This window comes from Apium graveolens, chromosome 7, assembly GCF_009905375.1.
Source record: "Apium graveolens cultivar Ventura chromosome 7, ASM990537v1, whole genome shotgun sequence".
In the NCBI taxonomy this organism is placed as follows: domain Eukaryota; kingdom Viridiplantae; phylum Streptophyta; class Magnoliopsida; order Apiales; family Apiaceae; genus Apium; species Apium graveolens.
The window spans coordinates 200899224-200908646 of record NC_133653.1 but is presented as its reverse complement, the minus strand read 5'-3'; the positions used below and the strand labels follow the sequence as shown (position 1 = coordinate 200908646).

General features: G+C 34.0%; 1 pseudogene; it reads left to right on the top strand.

Moving 5' to 3' along the window:
* The first annotated feature begins 231 nt into the window (after positions 1-231).
* On the top strand, positions 232-987 carry LOC141674356 (E3 ubiquitin-protein ligase SINAT4-like; annotated as a pseudogene).
* Positions 988-9423: the final 8436 nt, after the last annotated feature.

The following is a 9423-nucleotide window of genomic DNA, read 5'->3' as shown; positions in this document are numbered from 1 at the left end:
AACTGATTGGGATTTCAGGTTTGTTTTTTAATGTGAAAAGTTGCATTTTCTTTGGTTGCGGTGTTGTGCATTCTGTTTTATCTATTACCTGTTTATTGGATTTCTAAAGCTGGGCTTTGCGGAATGCTACCTTTGTGTATTGGTCCCAACAAGCCTATGTTGTGGACTGAGAATTGGACTGCTCGGTGAGTATACGAGTGCATGTATGATTAAGATCCACATACATGGAAGATGCAAGTTGCTCTAATTTCTTCTACCACTTTAGCCACTCAATTTACTGCTGTTTCACATATAAGTGTTTATGACTTATCTTCCTCTCAAATGTTGGCAGTACTAGTGATTTACCTTTCGCCACAGAATGCATCCTTGCGGTGTCACAACGGTCACACTTTGTTTCTGTTTAACCTGTAAAGTGCAGGATTATAATCGATGTCCTACTTGTAGACAAGAACTGGGATATATCAGGTGCCTGGCTCAGGAGAATGTAGCAGAATTGCTTCAACTTCCTTGTAAGTATTACACACTAGGATGTCCGGAGATATTTCCATATGACAACAAACTTAAACACGAAGAAGGATGCAGTTTTAAACCATACAGTTGCCCATATGCTGGATCAGAATGTGCTGTAATTGGCACTCTTCCCTTTCTGGTTTCACATCTACGAGATGACCACAAAGTGGACATGCACTCAGGATGTACATTCAACCATCGATACGTGCAATCCAATCCTCGCGAAGTTAAAAACACCACTTGGATGCTAACAGTAATCTAGCTTACTCTATTTTTACCCCTCTAGCCTTAATTTTCTAATACCTATTTTACAGATGACTTGAATATGGACTATTTAGTGTAGGCTGGGTTCTGAAAGCTATTAAATCAGACTCTAATTTGTTTTGTGCCAGGTCTTCCATTATTTTGGTCAGTATTAATTTCCGCCTTCACTTTGAAGCCTTCCAACTTGGCACGTCCCCTGTATACTACGAATGAACAAGTTATTGGATCCACAACTTTGTCCTGATGCTAGTAACTCTAAAGATACAAATTTTGCAATTCTTTGATGGTAGAAAATGGTTTTCTCTGTTTCTTCACCCCCTTTAAGACTTGTAACACTACAAGAAAAATGCCCATAGACATCGGTTTTTGGCCGATGTCTATGTTGTTTGGCAACCGATGTTGATGTCGGTGATGTCTATTCTACACATCGGCCATAACCCGATGTCTTTACTTAATTAGACATCATTTCTGGGAAAAAAAGTGATGTCCATGCATTATTTTTTACAAAAAAATGTTAGAAATAAATAATTTAATAAATAAATTACACCTATTACAACAAATTAAACATATAATGGGCTATGTTTTTTTCCACATAGACATCAAATATTTTCATATAGGTGATGTAAAATCTGATATTAAACATCGATTTATTTAGTAAAAGGTGATGTCTATGTTGGCACTTAGACATCAGTTGTATCCCAAACAAAGTGATGTCTATGTTCCTTTTAGAGTTGAACATGTTAGTCTTTGACATCGGTTTTTTAGGAAAAAGCAATGTATATCAACTTTTTTGACATCAGTTTTTCTTCACTAAAACTGATGTACAATTGCATTTAAGACATCAATATTTATATATTAAAAGTGATGTACAATTATTTTTTTGACATTAGTATTTAGTCATTGAAAGTATTTAAATAATGAACTAACTAAACACTTATATTCAGCAACATAAATATCAAGTATCTATTTTTATTACAGAATCGTTCAAAAGCAAACTATTGTTATATGTTTGCTAAGTCATCCCTGCTAACATAAATATCGAGAATAATTTCTTCAACCTCCCTTTGTACTGAGTTGATGCCTATCTTATCAAAAGGTGGAAAGGGAGATTCAACCTGCACGATAACAAAAGGGTAAAAGGAAACAGAAATTTATAAACTTTACAACACTACAATCTAATTTTCCTAAAAGCAGTAAGTTTAAAAGACGTGAGTTGGGTGACAGTTAAGAGTTACTTTCCAAACAAAAAGTACCACTGAAATTTTATGCAGCTTGAGATTTCAGTATTATGATTATTGAATATCAAGTAAACCCTTCTAATGTACTGTTCTGTAGTGAGCTCTAATATAGTTCTGAAGTACATTACTTTATGATCTTTTATAATCATGTATATTACACTACATTAAGAAAAAAATCACAAACTTACAAGTTCAAAAAATGGAACATGATTTGAATCCTCACAATATTCACTCTTTTCGTATCAACTAATAAACATTCCTATAAACTTGTCTATTGACATGCTATCATTGTTATACCCAATTTACACTCACGAAGAAGATACAGCCACCTACTTGTAAATAAAAAATCTAAAAATTACATGTTTTTAAAATCTATTAATGTTCTTTATATGTATAAAGATAGAAAATAACCGACTTTTATCAAAAAATATTGCAACAGTTAGTCATGAATGATAAACAAGGGATAAGATCAATTTTTTTTCCAATATTGTGAATATATGATCCATTCAGAAGAGACTCATTACCTCAGTGTCATCTATCCTGAACCAACTGCCTTGCATATCTTCATCATATTCTTTATGCTTCAAATGTAGAATTTCAATCACCTCATGCAGATTATTAGCCTCCTCTTTCATCATATTGTCAATCTTAGACAACTGCACAACAGTATCTGCATACTCCAGATTGTAACAGAGCACATTGTCAATGTTAAATGGTTATAAAGAACAACAATATCTAAGATTGTAATAGAGCAGATAGCCGGAAAGCAACAAGAGGAGTTCCATAATCTAGCGAATAATAATAATAAGCAATGTTTATATATAGTATTACTTAATAATAGGCAAGTTTCCCGACCTTCTCCGGATGGCTTCCCATGCAAAACCTGCCTTATGCTTTCAGCTTTGTCTCTTTCCACAACTCAATTCTAATATTCTACAAAGAAACATCTCCTCTGCAGGACATGATGGAACTGAACCTAAATTACAGATAAGATATAATTAATCAATGCATTTATGGGATCACCAGTATTATGCAAAGTAAACTAATATCGTTAAAAACCTCTCACACGTTATGCACGATCCAACATCCGTATTGTACTTTTTCCAGCCCCAACAAGTGCGCCAAGAAAAATAAAATCATCAACCAACTACATCAGAAGAGCAAGGAAAATAGTTAAAATAATAATAACATAAATTATATAGTGACAGCAGAATAATGAGACGTGCAAAAGATGAAGCAACCTGATTCCATTGTTGGTTCACTGTGATTAATATCTCATCATATGTGGACTGTTTGTCCTTAAGTTCTCTTATTCTGCCTTCAAGATTGTGCAACTCATGCTTCTGCACGTCTAACTGCTAAACAAGTTTCTGATTCTGATACTGGAGAACTGTTGCGTCAAAGATTCACAGTATTGGAAAAAAATGACCTTACATTAAGTAGGTAATGTAATTCCCGGAGAAAGATGCATTAAGCATATCTATAGGTAATGTAATATCATCTGATACAGTCATAAACGAAATCAAATCCAACATCTCTGGGAAAGTAATACACTTGTTTATCTTTCCATAATTTCCTTCCTGAGAAAGCAAAATCATGATTGTGAATAGACTATTAAAGAATAGAGAAACTCAACAAATTTAAATAGAAAGAAGCAATAGCTCTGCAACTAGACCAGTTAGTAGGGAATTTAAATAGAATGTTAGCCTTAATGGCTTCACAATATATTTAGGCTACCATGTTGATTAAACAATGGATAAAGATAATAACTAAAATGTTGAGCTGCTCTTACCAAAAAAAAATTGCCAATGGGTATCACTAAGGACACCTTAAATAGTAAGCTGCTTATATTACACGCGAAACCTACCAAACTGCTTTTTTTGGTGGACAAAAATCTGGATCTTTATGGCTAAACCTCAAACTCAATGTGTAGAACAAGGGATTTAAGGATCAGTACATGAGTATTTTAACGCTTGTTGCTTAGACAACAATTACCTGAAATCTCTTTAGGACTATCGTCAAGATATTTAGAGCTTCCTGTATTCAAATCTTGTAAACAAACCAAAGTTTTTTACTGGAAGAGACAATATTAGTTGTCATTTACACACCATCTTCAATCGCTTAGCAGAGTGCACAAACCCCGGTATGACTTGCACTATAAGAAATATTGAATCAGACAATGGTTTTACACCGTTGTCTAAAAGATGAATATTTCGTTGTCTATCCGGGGGCGGTGTGTTTGGTACTCATATAATGGTTATACACCATTGTAACAAATACATCACACAACTGAATATAAAGCCTTTATCTCATTTTATTCACACAACGCATATGACCCTTTCTAATATTCTACAAACAACAGTTTTCTAGCTGTTGTAACAATGTAGAGGCACAATAGTTAAAAATAGTGTTATGTGAATTGACTCCTACAACGGTTTATGTATTTATTTCATCTAGTTACACAATGGTTTTTATTAAGAAAACAAATGTATGACATACTTTAGACAACAGTTTTTTGTTTTTGGGTATTGTGTTTTAGCAATGCTCACAACAGTTTTTGTAATGACCAAGATATTGTTAGAAGCTAATCTAACAATGGTATGTAGTGATCCCAGAGTGTTGTTAGGATTTGTACATATAATGGTGTTAATAATTTGATCTATTGTGCAAATCATTAAGGCACAATGTTTAAGTTCTACTATTCAGTTGTATAAGTTTGGTTCATACAAGTGTATGCCTTTTAAAACATCATTGTCGAATATCTTTAGCACAATGGTTTACTTTTGTGCCAAACATTGTCTGATATAGCTTAGGATAATGGTTTACTTATGTACCAACTGTTGTCTAGTATAAGTTAGCACAATAGATATTTTTATTTTACTAAACAATTGTCTATTAAACATAGCAATGGTTCTATACCTATTCTATTTATAAATAAAGCCTTTACAAATACAAATTGCAAAATCAAATACCAAACCATTCAAAAACCAAATGTACCATGCGATAAATACCATAACATCCGATAAAATTCATAATTTACCAACTACACCAAAGATCCACTTCAACCATAAGTACATACATCCACCAAACTTCAACAACCATAAAAAGTTCAGAAAAACTCCACTTAAACACCATACCAACAACGTCAATATAACTTAAACTAGTTCATCTTACCATCACAAATTACATATAAACTATTCGCGAGACTAACTTAACATGAATAAAACTTCATGAAGAATTTGGTGAAGTCCATCTTGATCACGTTTAAGTTATCCTCATTGTAAGCCAGATTGCCTCTACGAATCCACTGAAAATTAAATAAAGTTTTGACAGTTTTGTAAGCCACTGTGTTGATAGTGAAAATAAAGTACCAGCCGACATAAAGTTGTAATTTAAAATTAAAAACAAGAAAAAATCATACCTTAGTTGCAAATTGAAGCTCTTTGTCATAACAAATTTCTTTCATATATCCCATGACAAAAAGGCCACAGTCCCGGACCCCTGTCTGCAAAGGAACTCCCTGAAAAAAAATAGAAAATAAAATTAATCACATATTTTACTTGCATATATGAGAAATTATAAAAAAATATTATTACCGCCATATTCTCCCAACAAATTTTCTTCCTGGCAACCTTATTCACCTTATTCAGCCTCTCTTTGTACATCTTTATCGAACTGTTAGAAAGTAGTACAAGTCAACAAAAAACATTTTGCGTAAATTACCTAAAGCAATTAAAAATATTGACTCACTTATCAACAACTTCTACCCATTCATCGCTTGTAATACGACGCTTAAGAGGATCCATGTGGTACACTACCTCCGTCGCTGGAACAACAACGGTTAGTGACCAGTGATTCCTATCAAAGCATGAGAAGATGTGTCATTCAGAAATTTAATTATGCAGTTAGATGTTACCTCAAAAATAACCAAAGGTAACTTGAAGAAATAATTAAATAAATTACTTATATCTCATTTAATTATATATTTAACAATTTACAAGTTAGCAAATTAATTTACAAGTTACCAAATTTAAAGTTCCATCCATACAAATATATTCTACAAATTTCTAAAATTCACTAAAAAAATAAAAAAAAAAGAAAATTAAATTACAAGTACTTAAACATCTTAATGAGATCATAAAATATGAAGTGTACTTATAAAGTGAGAAATGCTTACACGTCATTGAAAGGAATAAGAAAGCATTGTCCTTCCTTAACATTCATAAAACGGTTGGCAAGCGCACGTGACATCTCCCCTAAATTGCCACAACCAATGGCTCCAGCCATACCCGGATCCACAAAAGCAATCATATTCGTCATTTTATTCTTTCTCAAAAACTCATACAAGAAGCTGTAAACAAATTAAACAATAGTTGGAATCTAATTTAATTTTATTTAGAGAACAATTAAAATAAGAATGCACTCATTTTTAATTCAAGATAATTAACAACAAATTGAAAAAGCTAATGTACGTGGAAACTTACTGAATGAATATGGTAATGATCGATCCAGATATTTCACCTCTACCACATAGGGAATGTATATCTTGCAGAAAGATCACCTGCTTCTTTGTGACAGCAAATGCTTGTTCATATAACTGAAAACTTACGGTTCTTCCATCGCTTAAAGCATCCTTTGCCCACATCCACAACCGTTTTAAAGATGATGGATAATTTACACCCATCTCTACATGAAGCTCATCCTCCACATCATCAGTTTCTATCACTACATGCTTCTTTGTTTTCTTGGAACCAACTTTCTTCGCACCACGCTTTTTGACATTCTGAAAATAAAAACATGCACGTCAACACATTAAAAACATAACAAAATATATCAATTACACACACACTATCATCAATATTTACCTTTGGAGTAGACAAAACTTGGGTACTGCTTGTGTTCCCCACCACGAGATCCGTTGGCCATGCAATAAAAGAACCTATTGCTTGTTTCACAGTTACAATTCCATCTCCTACGGGAAATGGGATCTTAGCATCCTCTTGAATTGCATAAGAAATGGACACTCTTGCATTTTCCTTCAAAAGGCATATTCCGTGAAGAGTCGGCTCACATCCTTCAGCAAGAGGGATTTCATCAACCCGGCCATATGCTACGATGTTGCTTACTGATCCTATTACCAGTTGACAAACACCGGATAAACCATCCAACTTCAAACCTTTAGGATGATTCTCAATTTCAACAAACTCATTATCAGCGTCAACCATAAAGGCCTCCTCACTTTTGAAAAAAACATTATGCTCATTCTCCTCTTCAATATTTTTATATCCAATATTGTCCTTAGAAAAACATTCTATATTCCTCTCATCACCATGATCTGAACCTTCATCCCCAGATTCCACGTTCAGCTTTTTCCTCACAATATCATTCCTATTATTCTCGTTTACGAACTGAGGCACGCCCTTTAAATCTGAGCAGCTTCCTTGTTGGGAATCAATGATTGGGCTACCCTTTTCACCAATACCTTTAGCCATTTTCAATTCTGCTATGATCTTTTCAATTTCAGCAGTCCAAAATGCATCTCTCTGTTTTATAATTTTCGGAGTCTCCTCAGCCATAAAGTTTTTAACCCCCTCATGTATCCTCTCCTCAATAGTCCTTGATTTTTTCTGTCTCGGCAGATCAAAATAGATAGACTGTTTCACGTGGCTCCCCTGCCCACGTACTCTGCCTCCATGCTCAGGCTTACCGAGCGCCATGGTTAACACATCATTTCTACCTTCTTCTACCAATTTCCCTTCTTTAATCTTCTTCTTGAGCAACTCCTAAAAACACCACAGTATAGAAGAAGTTATAAATCAAATTGGAACTATGATGAATATTCTCGGTTGAAATATAAATGAATAACTTACTATTTTCTCAGCTTTTTCTTTAACATTCTCATTTTTAAAATTACCATCTTTGTCTTTCCTTGCAAGGACCCAGGCATCCGATCGATCTATCGGTTCTTCTGGATGTTTTTTCAACTGCATGTACGACATGTTTTATTAATGATTCAAAGATACAAATTCATATTTACCACACAAAATATATACAAAGACTAAGTAGATTAAGGCTCTCATCACTAACCCATTCCATTTCTAGGTTGGCATAACCTTTTCGAGACATTAGATGATGATACTCATTCATCCGGCTTCTTTTCACCTGTTCTTCATGAATTTTCAGTAGAAAAAAGCACCAACAAGGTTAAAACATCACGCTAAATACCTATCCAATTATTGAAATTGATAAATAAATAAAAATAATAAAAAGTTTACCTTAAAATCATCTCTGAGACGATCAGCAACAAACATCTCCCAGTGCGACTTTTCTATGAACGTGTAGTCAACCGGAGGAAAAGTGAGCTTTTCTGGTTGATTCCGGTGTGGAAGGATGTACTCTGTCGTGAGCCGGGATTTGAACTCTCTCCACTTTTGACAAGCGGATTCCCATACCAGTTTCCTTGCTGTCGGAGGTACAATAAAGGCCATCTACGTACATAAGAAACAAAAAAATTCAAATATGCAAGTTAACGAATGAACAAAATCTATAGAAAGAAAAGAAAAAAACCAATATCAAAGAGAAAGATAGGCATGTGTGTGTAGACAATTTACTATACCTGCACACAGTCCCAAATTTTATTCTTTGTCTGCTCAGGAACTTGCTTCCAACTATCATGCCAAATGGGGACTTTGGTCCTTGCCAAAACTCCAATGTACGACTGCATCTCTCCAGCTTCATCACCATACGGCTCCCCTTTTGCATTGAATGTCACAGTAAGCTTTTGATTCATTATCTTCCGTCTCAGAATTCTGTGCATCGTGACACAACCACGTTTCAATAGTTTTAGTCCTTCCGGTATTTCTGGATTTTTCTTAGAATCCACTTGCTTTTTCTTAGAATCCACTTGTTTTTTCTTCTTTGACAACTTCTTCTTTAAATTTTCAGATATCGGATTCTTCTTGACAGATATAGGAGAAGAACAAGAGGGGTTAACTTTGTTCAATGATTGTGTTTTCCTTATAGCCTTCACAACTCTCATCGCTGTTCTGTTTGGAGAAGACTTTGCTTTTTTATGAGAAGCTTGTGTCTTCTTCTTTGGAGGAGCCATAATCTGTGTACCACAAACCATTAAAAGGAAGGATTTGCCAAGCTAAGAAATTATATGGGTTTTATGAGAAACAAAATCTAACCACAAAAAAATCTCTAATAATGTGGGTTTTATGAGAAACAAAATCTAATAACTAACCAAGACATCATCAAAGTGAACCATTTAAATCAGTAGCAAGTAACAACAAATAAAAAAATACCAAAGAAACAAGTCATATGAGAGTTTTATAAAAATCCAACAAGAACTACATAACATACGAGGGTTTCACAAGAATCGAACCAAAATATAAAAGAATCACAGCAG